Consider the following 20,047-nt stretch of genomic DNA (forward strand, 5'->3'; position numbering starts at 1 on the left):
CTGCCCATAGGGCAGGAGGACACTGTAGTGAAGAACATGTTGTGGGGTGAGGCAGTTTCCTTCATTGTAAAAAAGCAGAGAGAAATAGGTCTCAGGTATGTCCTTCAAAAATATGCCCTCCATGACCTCCTCCCTCAAGAAAGGACCCACCTCCCCGAGTTCCGACCACCTCCTAAAATAGTGCTACCCACTGGACACCAAGTATTCATCACATGGGGGGAGTGTTCACATTCAAAACTCCACCCGTGGGATGCTGGACCCCAACCTCCTCATTTGAGGCATCCGTGACTGTGCTATGCCCTCCGGGAAGTGCTGATTGACTCCATGAAGGGGATCTTATGTGATTTCCTAATTTGCTAAAATGGCTAAGTATGTAGGCTATAAAGATCTAAAGAAGACAGACTACGAAGAAGAAAATTAAAATGACCTTCACTCCAACTAACTCTTGCTAAGTTAGTCAGGAACCACCCTAGACATCTTGCTAGGATCTGTATCTGTATGGGTTTAAGTACATAATTTTATACAAATGTAGCTATGGCTGCTGTTCAATACTTGACTTTTTTGTCCAGCAGCGGGTTTTGAACAATCCATTTAAAGATTGATTTTTGAACTATCGAGACAGCACATACAGCACGTTCTAGAAACACAGAATCCTCGGGCACCTGCTGTCCTGAAAGAAAACACTAGAATGCACCCTGAGAAATTTAAACCACTTTTGGTGAAGGTTCGCGTGAGCTATCCTTATTTACCCTTTGGAGGGAAGTAGATCTCCAGTCTCTAAACAAAGTTTTTAATTTGGAGTTAGAATGAAAAGCAGCCTCAATGTGGCCATGACTGCGACCACTCAAGCCTAGTCCCCTCCTGCTGTGAGCGCCACTCTTCCACCATCTCTCCCTGGCACAGAGCATTCTGCTTGACCCCTATTTCTCTCACGTTTCCCATCTTAGGATCCCTGGTACAGTCTTCTTTCATTCTAGGGGGCTTTGTCTTACGTAGAGCTGCTCATTTCTGTACTATTGGCCTTGGACTCAATCCCTGCATATTCCCTGAGTTTACATCTCTGGTCACACCCTCACCCTAAGTTCACATTTGATACAATTTTTTTTTTCCTGAGGTACTAGGAATTGAACCTTGGGCCCTGTGTGAGAGTCAAGGGCTATACCACTGAGCGATGGCCTCAGCTCACACGCCTTGTTTCTTCTGAGTTGTGATCTGACTCAGTTGCCTACACTGGCTTTGATTCTCTCTGTAGCCCAGGCAGCCCTTGAAGTTGTTCTACCGCAGTCTCCTAAATCGCTAGGATTGCAGGCTTGCACCACCAGGCCTGAATCTCAGTTAGTATTTTAAACTGGAAAAGTCATTTCTTCTGATAGCATGGGCATTGGGAGCTCACATCTGGAAAGTTGAATTGTTCATCTCTTTTCCCACTCCTTTTCCATCTTCTCACCAAATTTATACTACCTGAGATGCATCCTATTAGGAGATTAATAAAATTAAATTCCCAAGATCTCCTTAGTCCTGTGTGTCCCTGATAGCTCATGGCCAGGGTACTGTTCTCGTGGACTTGGTATCTCTGCAGTGACATTGCTGCTGTCTTCATCTTCCCTGCCACACTGGAGCCCATATCTGTGCTGCTGCAGCCTCCCCTGCACCGGGTTCTGCTTCTTTCTATCTGTGTTGCAACCAGAGTGATCTACAATGGAATGCAATTTCATCACCTGCCTGCTTAATGTTTGCCAATGGCTTTTTCTTACAGGTTCTAATAAGGAAGCATCTCCTTAATGTGGTTTATAAAGTGTCACACAGCATGGGACCTGCCTGTCTCTGCAAAACTGGCTCTCCCGTCGGCATGACCTTCCTAGAGTGCCGAATACATTTCAGCTGTTGGCTTTGAAAACCCTTTGCTGTCTCTGTGGACTCCCCTCTCTGGCACTGGGTCTCATCATGTACCCCAGGCTGGAATTTGTAATGTAGACAAGGGATGATGACCTTAAACTCCTGACCACCCTGCTATACTCCCCACATCTAGTTTAGGTGTATGTGGCACTGAGGATCAAGTCCAGGGCTTCACGCATGCTCAGTAAACCCTCTGCCGACTGAACTGCATCTCTAGCCCTCCTCACTCCGGTTTTTTTGTTTGTTTGTTTGTTTTTCTCACTCTGTTTTGAACACTCCCTAGCAGGCCCTCTGCACCAGTAAATACACACAGATGGTCCTCTGCTTGCCCAGTGCTGGCCATTTTTAGGCCTCCCCTCATTTTGACTTCCTCCTAAGCCATGGACTGAATTTCTCATTATATGCCTTCACTAAATCTAATGCTTTCCTGATTAAGGTACCTTGGGAGAAGATGTTCTAGGAGAGCAAGCAGCCCCTTCCTGTCCTTTTCTTTTCTCTGTCCTTATTCCAACACAGCGTGTGACATAGGGAATGATGAGAGTGAGGTCCTCCAGGACTCAGTGCGCATCCCCTTTGCAGAGGGGGTGTCCTGCCTGGCTGCTCTTTCCAAGGTGGGCAACCTTCCTGTTGAGTTGGATCCGTAGACCCATACGTTCTTCTGTTATTTTTAGTGTTCAGTTCAAATCTGATTCATATTAGTTTCCCAAGCATTTGCTGATTAGAACCAAAGCTAAAGGCCAGAGACTACCGAGACTAAAACATCTGTCAGACACAAATCAAGGGAATGTGGTGTTAAGCCTGTAAAAACAGTTCAAGCCTGCACACTGTTGTCTTCAACCTTCCCCCAGGGTAAACAACAACCTTCAGATATATTATTTCTGGCTTAGTTCATCTTACACTCAAGTGTAAATGCCAGCTCTGGGACTGGGCTCTATCCATACCCTGAGACCGCCATTGGTTTAACCTTTGTTCAGTATTTCTTGGGACTGAGAGGCCATTGTTATCCATCAGGATGGTTGCTATCCCCAGCTCTCATTTGAGCTCTTCCCTTATAGGTAAGTCAAGATGAAGAGCCAATATCACTCTGGAGGATACTTTTAGCTCGGAGTAGGGTGCCAGTTCAAGGCCAACTCTGGCTACATAATGGGTTCCAGACTAGCTTAGACTACAGTCTTGTTTCAAAAATACCACCCCTTATAAAAAGGAACATACTAATGAGCCTCAAGTGTGCCTTCCCATTGTCTCAAGTGTAGCCAACCAGAAGCAACGAGGCTGGGGCTACACATGCAGACTGGTCCCAAAGCTGCCAGCTCCAGGGAGAAGGAGAAAGAGCAGGAGGAGCCCAGCAGGGGGGGGGGTCCACTGTTGCCTGATCTCTCTGTGTTGCTCAGGTAGTGGCCTCAGCCTTCCCTCCCACTTCTCTACTTGGTGGTTATATTCTCCTGCCTCAGACCCTTCCCCTAAGTGTCTCCCTGCCAGTTATACAGCTGTTCCCAGATTCTCTTCACGCACATCATGGTGTCCTTTGCTCCTGTCCACGTCTTTCCTTCCCCTTTCCTTTCAAGTACAGCATTGGGTGGCTCTTGGCTCCAGTTTGCAGCCTCTGATAGGGATATTTTAGTCGGTTAGTTTGTGAGTTCAGAAAGGCTTGGGTTAGCTAGCTGGGACTTAAAGAGTTATCCCCAGACCTAAGGTACTGTCACCAGGCTTGGTTGTCTGGAGACCTCCCTGGGCTTCGATTAGGCACCCTTGGTCTTAGCTCTTGTCACTTGCTGAAATAAGGCTTGCCCCTCTTCAGAGCTCTGGCCTCATTAGGGTCACTCTTTTAAATAACAAACGGAGCAGCCACATTATTGAGCCCCAGCAGGAAACCCAGCAAATGAAATGGCTGCAAAAGGTTGGCTGGTGGATGAGGAGGAAGAAGGACCCTTTAGCAGGCGCTCCTTTCTCAATGGCAACCCAGCAAGGTTGGCTCCCTTGGAGGATTGTGGGAGGTAGGTTCATCCCAGATGCCAGAGAGTGTTAGGAATGGAGACCAGGAAAGGGGATTCTCTCCTCACTCTAGGCTCCATCCTCCCAGAAACGTAAGAGGAGCTGGAGTTCTCGTTTATATCAGGCCAGATTGTGGCTTTCTTGCTAGGTGTGGCAAGTTTCTCCATCCTGAGTTCAGGAGCCAGAATAAGAAACTATGTGAGAGACAAGAGAGATGGCTCATTCAGTAAAGTGTAAGTTTGGATCCCTAACACCCACGAGGAAGGCCAGACATGGTGATGTGTACTTGTAGTCCCAATACTGGGGAGGCAGAGCCAGGAGAATCCTGTGTCTTGTGGGCTACCTAGTCATGCCACTGAGCCCCAGATCCAGGGGAAGGCCCTGTGTCAAAACCTAACTTAGCAAGAGATCGAGGGAGACAACAGATGTTGACATATGGGCTCTACACATGCCTATAAGTATGTGCATATGTACCTGTACACACAGCACATATACATGAATATGTACACACACATACCACACACTGTAGAGGGTGTTTTTGGAGGGAGGATCATTTGATGGTCTTGAATCTCAAATACAGATACATACTTATGATTCATGTATTTAAAAATCCAAGAAGAGTTTAAGAAAATGATCCTTGAGAGGACCCTTACTTACATCATTTCAGGTCACAATAAAAATGGTAATTAAAAAGGCATTAGTTTAAACTTTTACATTTTAACACCAGAACTATGTGAAGCTTGTCTAGCTGGAGAGCTGGTGATTATTTCTGGAGCGTGTTTGGATTGGTTGGAGTTTCAATATTCCTTCCTCTTTCCTCCCTCCCTCCCTTCCTCCCTCCCTCCCTCCCTCCCTCCTTCCCTTTCTCTCCCTCCTTTCCTCTTTCCCTCCCTCCTCCCTCTCTCCCTCCCTCTCTCCCTCCCTCCCTCTCTCCCTCCCTCCCCTCTCCCTTCTTCCTGTCTACACATATAAACACAGCATGGTGGTTCATGTCTTTAATTCCAGAACCCAGGAGGGTGAAAGAGGACTGTACGAGTCCAAACTAGGCTATCTAGTGAGACCCCATCTCAAAAATCACCAGTGAAACAAACAAGCAAAACATCCCAGTGAACCCCGAATAAACAAGGAACATATGATCTCGGTGTGAGTCCATCTCAAATACTGCACAGGATGTACTTCCCCTGGAAGAATAGCTGTTATTTATATGAAATTCAAGTTTAACAGGCCTCCTGGCTTTTTACTTGCTAATCTAGCAACTCTAATTTGTACATTAATAAGAACCAATTTTCCTTGGAACCCTGTCATATCCATTTATGCCTTATTAGTAAATACAGTACAATGCCCTGCCATAATGAAGGGCATGCTGAGAGGGATTTATTCCAACTGGGAAATTCATTTGATTGGAAGAGCTGGAGAATTTCTTGTGGCTAGCGATGGGCCTGCTACTGAGAAAAGTCTAAAAAATCTTTCCATACCAGGCCTTCTGAAACATTCGGAAGGAAGTGACTAGTGCCATTGTTTTAATCCTGTCTCAATGTTCCTGAGCTAGAGAAGAATTGTCAGCTACTATTTGGCATGGGTCTATATTTCTTCCTTTATCTTTCCTCAGGGAGTTCATGACCGTTTTCCTTCTCAGTGTACTGGCGAATACACTGATGGTCCGTTTCTGTCACTCAGGTGATGATGGTGCACATGCCATGTACTTCTGGGTTCTTTTTAAATCCCAAGAACCCAGTGCCTCTGCTCTCTCTGGCCAGCGGCGTATGGAACTTGGAGAAAGAGCAGATGCTATTTGAGATAGATGGATCTTAATATAGCCATCTTCTTATGGATCTTGCCTAACGATTTTTCCCCGGTGTCTTCAGCGTTCTTATTCAGCACTGGCTTTGCACCCTCCTGGCGTTGTTCCTTCCCAGTGAATGATGCCATAGCAAAAGGACTGGACCCTTCCTGGCCTGGCCATTGGGGAATGGGGACTAGTGTGACTTTGAGGCAGAGATATGAAGAGAGGTGTACCATTAGGTCCTTATTAACTGAGCTGCGGTGAATATAATCTTCCTGCAACCTTGCGGCAGATGCTCAGCTTTTGGAAGCAGCTAGCTAGTGATAGCTAGCTGTTCTCGTGGGATACCCACTTGACTCTCTTGGCCTGGAAATTGCAGGGAGGTTAAGAAATAAAGAATTGAAGCCATTGGATTTACACAGTAGGAACGAGAACTGATTGGTCATTTCCATTTTAGTTGGTATTAAATGTTCACTGAGCACCAAGCATAGGCAGATTCGCAGTAAGGCAAATATCTGTATTCAGTTTATACAGCTTCATCCATTCCCCATGTTAACCATGTGAAAGGTTATACGAATGTGTAGTTATAGCTGAAGGAGCTGCTGTAGTGGTCCTTAACCTTGCCAAACAAAGGCACCAAGAAATCTACAGAAAGCATTCTCATATAAAATGTTTTGAAAAAAACAGAGCCACCTGTGTATACTGGGAGGGAGACTCTATCCACTCAATGGTTTAAGAGGACTTGTAAACTGGAGAACATGACTGAAGGATCTCTTCAATACCCTAAAGGATATATTCAACGCTTATAGTGCAGGCATAACAAAACACATGTGAAGAACAGTTGGATGCATTATTATTTCCTCTGTCTATAGCAGATTATTCCAGTCAGGTGACTTTTGAAAGATGTAATTATGTAATTGCATGTGTGTCTATATGTAGGTCTGTATATGAGTGCAGTGCCTGAGGAGGCCAGAAGAGGGCATCAGATCCCTCGGAGCTGGAGTTACAGGAAGTTGTGAACCACCTGACATTGCTATTAGAAACCAAACTCCAGTCCTCTGCAAGGAAAGGAAGTGCTTTCCTTGGAGCCATCTCTCCAGCTCCAAGTGACTGTTTTCTTCCTCCTAGGCATTCATTAAGACTTAATATTGAGGCCTTTACACAATTATTCCCTTGATCATTATTTTATTCTGTGGTCTATTTGTAAAATTTAAAATTTACCCAAAGCGTAGGTATAATTTATTGATTTTTCTCTTCCTTTTTCATTTCTTGCCTTCATTCTGTCCTTCCTCCTTCTTTAGAAAGGTGACATATAAGAGGGTCAAGGTGAAGGGGAAGGTAAGTAGGGCAAGGGTTCTGCTTCACTGAGAAAAATGGAGCAAGGACACCGTGTGCCTGGAGGAAGAGACAATACTACCCCGTCTATGGGAAAGGAGAACAGCCTGGGAGAGGAAAAAACACTCAGAGAAGGACAGCAGCTCTTGGTGGAGTAAGCAGATCTCACTCAGCAGAAGAAATTCTATGTCTGAAAAAGCAGAGCTGGAGGCAACAGGATGGGCTAAGAAGGGATGTATCCCATGCTCACTAAAATACAGTGTGCACGGACCAGGCAACGTGAGTGTTCTTACTGTGGACTTGGAGTCATGCTATTCGACATACAGAATACCCCTGATACAAAAGTCCTCAAGAAACATCCACTGATCACCAGATTTAAAAGTGTATCCGGTCCCTCCCCCACTTCCTAGCATTCCCTGTCCCTTTCTACTCTTCTGCATCCCTCTATGACACTTGACAGACAGTCTGCCTTCGGCTTGTCTTCAAAGATTTTCCTAACTTTCACTTCCTAGGCAATTTCAAACGCTGCCTGTTTTGTCTTAAATTAATGCCCGTGTCCCTAAAAGAGTAGATGATAAGTAGGTAGCTGGTGAGCACATATTAGGTAAGAGCATGAACAAACATAGGGACAATTAGAGTGGGGAAAGCCCAAATAGCAAAAGTATCTGGCCTAGAACTTACTATGTAGAACAGGCTGGCCTCAACCTCATAGTGATCCAACTGCCTCTGCCTCCTGAGGGCTGTAATTTTGACCACCATGTATTTTTAGGAAACCTGAGAGCCCAGGGACCTCCAGCCATAGCAGGTCTGCATCTGTCTGTTGACCTGCGGCCCAACTGCTCCTGTGTGTGTAGAAAGCCTGGCCTCCCTTCGCATGGCTGGAGCTCAGCTAATCCAGCCGATCTCCATCTGTGTCTTCTTGTTAAATGGCACAAGGAAGCATTTCGTGAACTTAAGAATAGATTCTCAGATGTCACTCACCATTAGAGGCTGGTAGGCCCGGAACCTAGGGGTCCTGATGCCTAAACAGTGCAAAACTCTCACTTGCTTGACCAGGAGCTCAGTTTGGCTGCACCTTTGGCTCTGACCTGACTGCACCCCATGACTCTCAATGTTCCTTGGTTTCTTAACCCAGACTAGGCACACATTCGCATTTAGCGAGAACTGAAGCTGGCATTATTCAGAGATTGTGTGGGAGCTGTTTTTCTGTCTGCTCTCTTCCCACCAGAGGATAAAAGATGGCTGGGTGGGGGTTTCCAGGAAACTAGGAGGCTGTAATTTATGGCTACGGGTATGGGCTGAAAACCTGAGTGAGTGTTGGACCCCAGCTGGCTATGGTTAGCTGGGCAAACATTGGAGTCTCGAGAGCAGCGGGAGACAGATAGCCTTTGTAGCCATATAAGACCTTGTGTGTTTTAGACCAATAGTGGTTGTAGATTTATTTGCTTCCTCTCTGATGGCACAGACAGAGGCATAGGTGGTCATGTCCTAGATAGAGACAGTTCACTAGTATCTGACGTGCCCAATGTGGATTTGGAAAAAGAGGACATTCTGGATGGCTGCAGAAACAAAGGAAGGGCTAGGTTAGTACAAGCTGCATACCAGGAGCCTTTCCTGGGCTTTCAAGGCTTTTTCCAGTGGCACACCATCTTCTGGCAGGGTCTGGAGGGATGAGCACACCCGGCCTGGCACCAGTCCCCAAGCTGGGTAGGCTGCTCACACATGGAGGAACTGCTGCTGACAGATTAGGGCTCCCCGCTGCCCAAGTCTGTTCCCTCTTGTCCAGCTTCCAGCATCAGCAGCCGGCCGGGGGCTGCCGCAGCTCCCCCACTGCTCCGGCTGCAGCTCCTCATTCACACCCACCTCCTTTCTTCCTTTATCTTCCCTCATCTTTTCTTTCCCCTAAAGTTTATGCTCCTCATTGATCTTTTACTGCCTTTCTCTTCTTCTTAGTTGGCTTTCATTGAAGGACTTTGAAGACTTTCTGTACTCTTAAGTGACTGTTTATGCAATCCTTGCGTGTGCACACACCCAGAGCCATTGTGTGATTATTGCGTGTGCAATGAGCACCTGTGTGTGCATGTGTCAAATGAAGTTGTGCATCATCAAGAGAAGTGGGAAAAACAGTCAGTATTATTTACCTAGTTGTTCCTACTGCTAAGACTGTATTGACTGTGGAATAGAATTTGAAGGAACCATTTAAGACAGGATTCACTCCCACTCCAATAAATCTTAACAGGGTAACTCCTTTCTTATTTGATTGTAGTTTTTAAGTCTTGATGGTTATAAGCACGGCAGTTAGATAACCAAAGCCTTTCAGTGTTTGGTCAAAAGAGAAGACACCTGGGCTGGGGATACATAGCCCAGTGGTAGAACATTTGCCCTGGATGCAGTCCCAGTATTGGAAAAAAGGGATGGGGGAGAAAGAGACTCAGTGATCAAGTGACTTTATACATTTCCAATAAAGCATAGATGTCTTGTTTTACTTAATGTTTTCCTTCCACCCACTTTTTCTTTCTCTTTGAACATAAGTCTGCCAAGTACTTGCTTAAGAGAACATAGCACAATCGAAGGCTATCAGAATGTGCTTAATTATTACATGGGTTTGAGTACTGGGACACATTCTAGCTTATTATGTAGATAGAAAAATTAGAGTGTGTATTATAGATGAGTGTGGTGTAGACTATTAGTGAAAATACGGTCTCTATGCGGGGCCCTCATATCTGCATCCCTCTGGTGCCACATCTCTCACATCTTAACACATAGACTTAGTCCTTTATTTGGTGACAGTGAGATTCGCTTATTCAACCACCTCCTAAGTCTAGAGATAACCAATGAGGGAAGCAGAAACCACTTTGAACTAACAACACTGACAGCAAATTCTTGTAGATTGTCTTGTAACTCAGAGCCAACTTACCCTAATTTTCTATGTTCTCAGGGAAGCCTGTTCACAGTGTCCATAACCCAATTTATACAAAACCATATTCAGGTGCCTGTCCAGAACCACATGGTAGCTGTGTGACTCCCCAGTCTCAGTTCCTGCTAGTTCCCTTTTGGGTGTGGCCATCATTTTTCTGTCCAAGATGGCCGCCAGAACTCCATACTTCAGTGGTAGGTTGATGTGAGGAACAAAAAGACATTCTGGTCTTCTCTTTTCAGGAGGTTCCTGGCTTTTTCGTTCTTCACTTGCAGCTTCTTATTCAGAAAGCAGTCTGTGGGTCCAGCCAGCTGCAAGGACAACTGAGTAGTTTAGTTTCTAACTGGTCCAGTGAGGCTCAGGTTAAGGAAAACAATCAAGGCTCTGTGAACCCGAGAGCATCATTGCTAGGCAATGAGTAGTCTCTGGCATATGTGCTTGTGTGACTTCCCAGAACACAACAGCTTTGGAATAACAGAAACAGTGATGGGGATCAGGTAGGCAGCTGACAGCATTAATACAGGACTGCTGGAATGGGGACGGTAACAGGGAAACCCAGCAAAAGGCCTTGAAAAGCACAGTGGGAAGACCATTTGAAGGAAAGCTCAAATACATCCAGGAAGTATAAATGATCTCCATGTAGCAAAACAGTATAGTCATTGTGAAGTCATCAATGGGAACTTAAATTATATTGATTATCCTTGGTTTCAGGAGCCCAAGAGCTCTATCTTACCTTTATAAAAATTTCCATTAAAAGACTTCCTATAATCAGAAAAAAAGAGGCTTGGTAGTTAAAAAAAAAATACTGAGCTTCAGCAATTTAGAAAAATTACTTATAAGAAAAGGCTTTGGGTGACTACTATGTGCCAACTGCTCTGTATAGAGTCATTTAATCTGGAGAGCACTGCCCAGGGCATTACTGCCTCCATTTTTTGGGAAAAAATGGAGATCCAGCAGAGCCAGTCACATTCATACTTGTCTTGCAGATGGGCTTTCAAACCAATATTGCACAAAGGTCCAAGGCACTAGGCCCTGGGTTGTCCATCCGCCTTGAAATACTTCCTTTCTGTAAGGCCAACTTAAATGTGAAGGATTTTTGATGTGGATGGGCACAGCATTATCCCAAAGGACAGAGTGGCTTAGCATCAAGAATTTTCTCCCTTGGGCTGGGCAGATGGTTTGGTGTGTAAAGTACTTGCTATGCAGAGTTCAAATCCCAAGAACCCATGATGCTGGAGGCAGTAGTGTGTGTCTGTAATTCCAGCACTCCTTTGGTAGGATGGAAGGTGGGGGTGGCAGCAGGAGAATCCCTGGAAATTCCCAGGCCAGCTTATACACAGCAGGGAACAGGAGACCACACCTCAAAGAAGGAGGTGAAGACTGACAACCAAGGATGTACTCTAATTTCCACACTCATGTTTCCACACTCACACACATGAACACATTCACCTACGTACACACTCATGTTTACACACACACACACACACACACACACACCTCTGCTAGACCGTGGCAGATCCAGAGCGAGCCTGGGAGTGACATGTAGTTCATGGAAGTTGAAAATGGTCCACAGTGATACCGGGGATGCCACATCCTCACTGGTACACTTTCCTATGATGCTGTGGGCATCTTCCTTTTCACACAGGAAGGGTGATGTAACTTGCTTAATTTGTCCCTGTATGTTCCTGAGTTCTTTGTCCCATATGTGGAAAAGCACACACAATCACCGCACACCTGAGAGTCTTACGATGAAAGAGGATGTGAAGGCCCTTTTCTGGAATCTGTTGGGGCTCGGAGAGGTCAGAGAAACACTGAAAATGCTGTCATGGATAATGTGATAAGACAAAACAAGCCCTTGACCTCTGTCTTAATTTACAAATGTCCTCGAATGCCGCTGTTCATTTTTGACAGTTAGGTACCTAAGTTTAGACTTGTTTGAGGTGTAGATACAGCCAAAAAAACTGAGGAGGGAGAATGCTGCTGGGGATGAAACAGAGCTGACAGGTGGGAGGGGGGCAATTTTCTGCTTTTCCCAGCATGACATTTACTCTTGTTTCAGTGGATAGCACATGCAATAGGTGTTTGCACTCCCTTTTATATACTGACACTTGAGCAGGTTCTGGGTGATACAAACGCCATCCAGCGTCCACTTTGACTGGCCTCGGGAGGAGTGGGGCATCCACAAAAAGATTTCTTTAATTTGTAGGCTTTGACTTATTCTTCTGGCTACACAAAGTGAATCATCCAAGAGGATGGAACCAAACATTAAAAAGGATGCTGGCTGAAGCTGCCCAGAATTTTCTGGGGCTCCTGACAGAGGACCTAAAGGATCTTTTGTGACTGAGACCAGACAAGTGAAGTTAAGAAGAAAAAGAGACGCGCTGACATCCCATGTTCTAGTTTAATCCGTTGACCTCCTGATCACACATTATAAGCCCCTGAAAACTCAAATGTGCATGAGAGAATATTCCTCTGAGATGCATTCCAATCCCTCCACCCACGCACATACACACACACACTTGGTGTGCTCACTCACCCCCAAGTTTAAAAATAGGAGCCATGGTGTTGCCATGACTCCCGGTGCTACTCCGGCGCTTCTTCCAGTGGATACGATTTCCCTTCAGAGCAGATTTAAGTGAGAGTCTGACTCAGAGCGGCCTCTAGCGGCACACTCCTTAGAGACGCGCTTCCTTTCCCGGTTCAGCCCAATACCCAAACTAACCCACCAGGGGCAGATAGAATCCAGGGATATTCTGAGCCTTTTTCCAAGGGCCTGGCTTTTTGCAGATTTGTCCTTATCAGTCACTAGTAACAGGCTAGTGCCTACTGTGTGCTACAGTAGCGAGGAGAGGGCAGATGGAGGGAGATTTGCAGCCCACAACTCTTTGAGAAGCCTGTAGGGTAGCAGTGGGTGTGGGGGGTGGAGAGTGGTGGCCAGTGCCTTATACCAAGCAAAGGAGGTTTGCTGCCACCGTCAGCAGCTAACATTCTTTTTTAGATAGAGGAGTCTTTTAAACTGTTACCACCTGGTAATGAGTCAACAGCCCTGGGGAAGTGTTAACAGGCTGGCTTCCTTGCCTGCTGTCCTTGCTGTTTTCCTTTCCCTGTGATTTGAATTCTCTTGTCACAGAATGCATGAAGGAACTTAGGAGGAATGAGGAGGAACCACTGTACAGAAGCAGGGCCTGACCTAGCACAAAGTCTAACTCAGAAAGACTGTAAAGAAGTAAGGTCCTAGGGGCTGGTGTGCATGAGAGCTGGGAGGTTGATTCTAAAGAGCAGCCAGGAGCTTAGGAAACACCGGGTTGTCATTTGTGTGGTCCAGATGAACGGAACGGAGTTAAACGAGATCGCATTTGCATGGATTCAAGAATCTGGTGCTCATGAAGGAATCGTTTTTCTTGATTCTCTCCTGAAGACCAATCTAAAACTAGTAATTGTGGCTAGTGTTGGGGACCTCCAATTCTGGAAAGGTTACAGGCTATGAAGGCTTATCTCGTGAGTGGTGACTTTGATCCGCTCACGGCTTTTGTCCCTTTAGCTGGCACTCTGGGCCTATTTATGCAGAAGGATGGGTTTCTGTCCTTATGGCTGGCAGCAGGAACATCAACCCATATACAGACTACAAGCACAAATGTCACTGAACTTCAGAGCATCCAGGATGGTGTGTGTCCGGGCCTTGGTGAGAAATTGATGCTTTTCTAGATGTTGGAGCACATGAGTGGCTTTAAAATGAAAGTCTTTAGTGCTAGAAAATTATGTTCTTTGTATTACTACACGGTTATTATATTTAATGGAATGGCAGACTAGCGTGCTAGAGAAGGAAAGGGAAAATAGCATTTAGAATGAGGAAGAAATAAGGTGGGGACCACAGTAAAGAGACAATGAGATGTCCATCTTCCCCCGCACCCCCAGCCACATCCTTCTTTGGATGAGGTAGTTACATTGATCCTGATCCCGCGGTGGCAAGGACTGCAAGGTACTTTTCTAACGTATGGCATTTAAATTTTTATGGTTCCGACTGGGCTCAGTCTTGGCATGGTTCTGTGAACCAACAAGGCCAAAGCATAGCTCTGTAATTGCATTAAGAAACACAATTAAGGAATATTGCATTTGCAGAACAGGCAAATGCCAAGTGTCTGATTAAAGACTTGGGGAGACGTTATGTTTTGCCAAAGAATAAGAAGACAAAGAAAAAAAATACTGCATTATTCTTGTTAGTTCTCTGTGATTTGTCGGAGAAAATCATGGCAGAGCCTCTAGGCACGCTCACCACAGAGGTATCATTAGGTGATTGCTGCCATTGGTTTCAGCCGAGCGTCTACCCACCCAGTCATCCCCCTCCCCCACATGTATCACAGAGATAGCTGGTTGAAATAGGCAGGATTTTTGCATCATATTTTGGCTTTCTGGAATGAGTAGGAGTGGGGTGAATCTAGAGTCCTTGTTCTGCAACAAATCCAGGTTCCAAATCAAGGTGTCTAGATGAGTTTTCCCGCATCCCTTCACCAATAGCACATCACGAGAAAAGCGCTAATCACCACTTGTAAATAGCACTTATTAATTGCTTTACAGTGCTTGCTCTCCTTTTGGAATCATCCAGGCATTTCTCGTGTAACATATTCTAATATTCAGCTGGCTTCTTGAGGTTTGATGGAAAAATATCTTCCACAGGCAGACAGTCACATTCTTATTTTACACACTACTTAATGCCAGGCGCTGCAAGCAGAAGTATGTATTTAGCAGTTTGCTTATAAGCATTTCTGGATTTCACATTCAAATGCACAAATTCCTCATTGAGAGTTAAAGATGGCTGACAGAGGGATAGCGGCCACACTGAACTCTCAGACCATGATGCTCAGAGCCCGTGAGCATCCACTGATGCCGTTTGCATGTCATAGTTCCATTTCCTGGCTGGCATGATCTCCTGCCTGATGTAATGTGAGACTCAAGTCATGCAGGGCATTTCATGGTGTTGCTGCATGAATCACGCAGGATGTAGAAGAGACCTGCCCAGAGCATCCCATAATTGCCTCCACACTTACAAACTTGTAAGTTCAGTCAAAGAGGGTGACTCAGAAATGCTATATGGTCTCCTGGAGGGACAAGGGTATATTTTCATGTCAAATGGTCACCTGCCATCTCTTGTCTCTCTTTGCCATGGGTCTCAGTGCTGGAAGGACTGGCACATGATTCTTTTTTCTATTACAAAGGTAAACTTTGGAAGTAGAAAATGGCAGAAAGCACAACATTGATTCCATTCCCCAGATCTTTCTGATCTTGTGTAAAGCACACACATGCTAAGTCTGTTTGTCTGTCATCCCCAGACTTGCTTATCTATTATTTCCAGAAATAATAATTAAAAAAAGAGAATCTTGTATCTTCCATTCCTCCTGAGTCCTGGGAAAAGAGCCCACTTACATGGCTGTACCAGCTGCCGAAACCAGTCATTTTGGTTATTAGTAAGCAACTTGGAATGCGTGTCTATATAAAAAGAAAAGAATTTGACAGGAGACATAAAGGAACAGGATCTCACTGATGGGGAAGACATGGCAGGCATGAGCAAGGTCAACATGTAGCCCTCAGTGCCCAGGCACAGAGCCCCTGATGGCAGGGTCCCAGAACATGCCTCTAGTCCAGATTGTAAGAGCCACGGATGCTGCTGCAGGGGTACCAGCCTCTTGGCAGGAGGATGGCATACTTTAACCTGACAGCAGTGTGCTATGGGAGAGAAAAAACCTTGCTCCTGTGAGTTTACTTCAAGGAAAAGAGGTTGTCTTCCAGAAGGGACACATGCCCAAAAATTCCTCAGATCTGTTCTTCATTTTCTCGCAAAGGATAGAGAAAGAACTCAGGCCTGCTCAGATGCCAATTCCAAAAGCATGGCATAAGTCCCGATGATGCCTTTGCAGGGAGCTGATGATGAAACCCCAGCAACTCGGGAGCCTCACTTTTGTAGACAGAGACTGTGACAGGACTCCAGTCATCTTCTCAAACCACATCTTCAGGAGGAAGACACTGTAGCCTCTGCCTTGTCAAATCAAATAAGAATTTAGTGTGCTGTGTCTGATAGAGACCTGGATATCTAGAAATGAAAACTCATTTCCCCCCAAATCTCTGGTGGCTCCCTTCCATGAACAAGATGAGACCTAGAGTCTCCAGCCAGCGTCGGGGACATCTGGACCTGCCCTTGCTGATTGGACCAATCTTATTTAACTTCCACATCTCACTTTCCTCAGAATACACTGTGTGAGATCTAGTAATAGCAGCTGGCAAAGATGCCATGGCCAACCGCTCTCTAAACATGATAGAGAGTCTGCTGCCCCCCCACACTTGCACCAGCTCTTGTCATTCATGCCCCTTTCTTTTTATCCCCAGGGAAATGTGGAAGCATCCTTTAAGACATAACACAAGTGTGTTCTCGTCTGTGAAGCTGTCTCTGGCAATTAATTAGTCCATGTTGTGCCTTCCATCTATGTCCTCATTTTCCTGTTCTTGGCTCTGTTATAGCAGTCTGATGTGCACATAGGTCAAACTGAAAATATCTGTGGGGATACTGATGGATCGGAACAGTTCATTCATTTTTAAAGTCACCTTAGGAAGGTCTAAGAGCATGGAAGGCACCACCATTTTCATGAACGTTTTGTCCTTTGACAATTTCCCTCCCCCCTCTTCCATCCCCCATTCTTGCTACGAATCCATCTCCCACATTTACATCTTTTTGTTTTATGATACACTGATTTTAACCAGGGCTGTCTGTCTGATCACAGGTTTGGAACTGCCCATTGCAGCCTGGCGGGTTCACTACTGGACACACAACTGAAGCCAGTAACTGTCTCATCCCCAGAATCTGTCGGTAGTCTAGAGTTCAGTGAACAAGGGGTAGAACGGTGTGTAGATGAAGCAGCAGAGAAACGAAAGCCCTGGGCTGTGCCTGTGGAGTGGAAAGCTTATCACTCTCTGTAAAGATGAAATGTTCTCTCTTTCCTGTGTGAAGGTGATTTGGCAGATTCACCCATAGGAAAATGAAGGCTTTGAATTTGCAGCGTTTGTTTTATAAGAGAGTGTCCACGCGGCCGTATGCCTTTATCAGTACTCTCATGGACTTGGAAGCAGGTCCTCCCTGCCTTCCTTCCCTTTACGTATCAGCCAGTCAGACTGCTGTCGGTCCTGCACAGTGCCGCTAAGTGAAGTCCCTCTCCCCTCTCCCTTGCCATCATCCTTACATCCACCGGCCGGTCCTAGATTCTTTAACAAGCTTCTCTGCATTACTTTTCATATCACAGAATCATCTTACCCACTGTCCACTTAACCAGTGTTACTACCCAACCAATGTCTTGTGGTGGAAAGTGGCTCATCAAGAGGCAGGAGAGCGTGGCACTTCCCCAGTTTCGTAGGAGGTCAGTGGAGTTGCTTCGGGCAGGCGAGGCATTCATCTTTTCTGTTTCTTCATAGTATCACAGAAGTGTTTGCTTAGAAAGAATGAATCTGGAAGAGCAGCGCCTTCTGTTTCTTCTACTTCTGAAGTTCTTTGACTTTTTCATAATAGGAAGGATGGGGCTGTTTCCTTGAGCTGTGCTCAGGGAGGAGGCTTGAACAGGAACCCCAGTCTGATTCATATCAAGATTGTACAGCAGTTGACTACACACCCGGAGGGGAGTGGAGATTGAGAGACTCGGTGGAAGCCTGTGTCTTGTATCTGTGGCACTGGCTGCACTCTTTTCTCGAACTGCTCTTAGTTCTCTCAGCCAAGCTTTCGATTCACTCGATAAAAGAAAATAAATAGGTCGGATTTGATTTTCTTTGATTGAAGGGTTCATCTTCTGTGCTTGCTGCCTCGGCAGACGCTAAGCTGCAGTTACTCCCTCTGTTTAGCAGGTGCCGACCTGAGAGCCTTTGCTGCCCTGTCCTCTTCTGGAATCTCTCTTGGGGAGGAGCTTTGCCTTTCTGAGAAACTCCATCTTCCAACAAGCAGGGTGATAATCATGAAACAGACCTGCAGCGGCTGTGGGGTCAGCACCATCTGACACAGTGCCTGCCATGGGATTGTTCAGCATCCCGAGGACTGGTTTCATGGAAAACCCCATGAGTCTCTGCTACCTATTTCCATGGCAGAGGCTGGCATGCTGCCCTTCCTTTGCCTGTGGTAGGAGTGCCCGTGTCACCTTTGATCCCTCCTCCTGCCCCATTGCCTCCACTCAGTCTTAGAATGTTACCATGTCTCTAACTGAACACACCTCAGACCTGCCCACTTTTTTCCATTCTGCCCACAACCCTGATTAACCTTCACATGCACCGGTCTTCCTCTGTCTGGATAGTTGGCTCTGCATCAGGAGGATGCTTAGAGCAACCCTCCGTTGTGCAGCTGTAGAATGAGCGAGTTAACTTGAGCTAATTGTGAAATGAAGTTTTGCATTATCTATGGGCTTGATTCCCTTTGGGTTTTTGGATGTGTATTATTAAAGACTTGGCATCAGGTTCTATTCTTAGATTCTCTACATTGTAAACCAGTGGTGAAGTGTCTACTCCAGCCCAGAGCTGTCTTCAGTGTAAAGCACAGCACAACAGGGAGGACACAATAGAATTTACTTCACAGGTCAAGTTCAGTTCAAGAAGCAAAGTCAGTCTACACAAACATGTTGAGTTAAGGTGAGAGACGGAGCATGGTGAAGTACTTCCAAAGGGCCGTCTGACTCCTGTGCTATTGAGGAAGGGCTTGCCTATGTTGACTGAAGTTACAGAACCTGTGACGTTTTGAAGAAAGTGTAGGTAGTGGTATTCCACCTAGACTTCAACGGATGCACAATATAAAATCCGAGAAACTGACGTTTCTTGAAGTGGGAATAATCATACGAATAAAGATTTAGACAGAGAAGGTTAAGCTGGGATCAACATCTCCTAATGGAACTGAGGAGAAGAGATGACAAGCAAGTATGGGGTCACAGTAGAAGAGCCCTGTTCTTTTCAAAGACAATGAGCTATATTGGAAAGGCGCCATCTTGAGAGTCAGCTTCTAGTTGTTCAAATTGTGTAGCTTTAAATCAAGTCAGTTATTCTCTCTAGGTCTTGGTTTTTAGAGAAAAAGATGAGAAGGAGGGTTAGATAGATAGATAGATAGATAGATAGATAGATAGATAGATAGATAGATAGATAGATAGATAGAGATCTCTTTGGTCAAATTCCAAATATGAAGAAACAGGGACCAGTTGGGGGTCACAAACATAGTCAGAGAATGTTGAATTACTTTTGAATCTGGTAATTTCCTGTATAGTGTTAACACAGGCTTGAACCATCAAAGCAGGCTCTTAAATTACTGATAATTTAGAACACATGGAGGGGAGTTGAGGTGTTCACACAGGAGCCCGTTCTCACTGAAGATGCAGCTGACTCTGAGCTGAGGCTGGACAAGCTCCTCAGGGTATCTTGCAGTGCCTACAGCTATGAACGTGAACTTCCAGATTTGATATTCGTCAGCATTGAGCTGGCACAACTCTTGGATGCCTGGCTAAGAGAAGATGCGCTCTCTCAGGAGAGCATGCAGAGAAGAGGAAGGTGTGATTCAAACTGAGCACCCACGACTATGGGAGGGAAGTGTAGGGACCATGTCAGGCAAAAGACACAGGCCTGATGGAGGCAGGGTGAGAGACTGGGGTAGTCAGCTGAATTGAGGTAGCCTTTGAAGCCAGCAGGGAAAGTGGGAAGCAGGCAGTGGTATCCAACGTGGTGTATAAGCTGACATGTTGAGTCCTGTGCATTCTTAACTTTTCTTCTGCTTTATACAAGCATCATTAAAAGAAGTTGATTGTTTATGGTTTTTAGACGATGCCCAATTTCTGATCACCTTCCTTGTTTAAATAGCATAAGGAAAAAAATTAAAAGGACCAAAATGCTTTAAAACCACCCCCAGTATAAGAATAAGTTTGTGGGGAAGGAATTTAGCACTCAGTTTTTTGCTAAATTGAGATTATGAGCCCTTTGTATAGGACAAGAAGCCAGAAGGCTCCCTCACCATCCTGGTCCCTAGACTGGTCAGCCAAGTGTCTGTGAACTTGCTTCTGCAGCTGTCAATCAGAGGTAACACTAACCGTATCTCACTGTTCTTGTTACCTGCTCAATGAGAATAC

General features: G+C 45.5%; 1 protein-coding gene across 1 annotated transcript in view; it reads left to right on the top strand.

Moving 5' to 3' along the window:
* Positions 1-20,047, top strand: part of Grin2b (glutamate ionotropic receptor NMDA type subunit 2B) — a 344,377-nt gene that overhangs the window by 139,837 nt on the left and 184,493 nt on the right. The window lies entirely within an intron of this gene.

Source organism: Arvicola amphibius, chromosome 2 (genome assembly GCF_903992535.2).
Source record: "Arvicola amphibius chromosome 2, mArvAmp1.2, whole genome shotgun sequence".
Taxonomy (NCBI): domain Eukaryota; kingdom Metazoa; phylum Chordata; class Mammalia; order Rodentia; family Cricetidae; genus Arvicola; species Arvicola amphibius.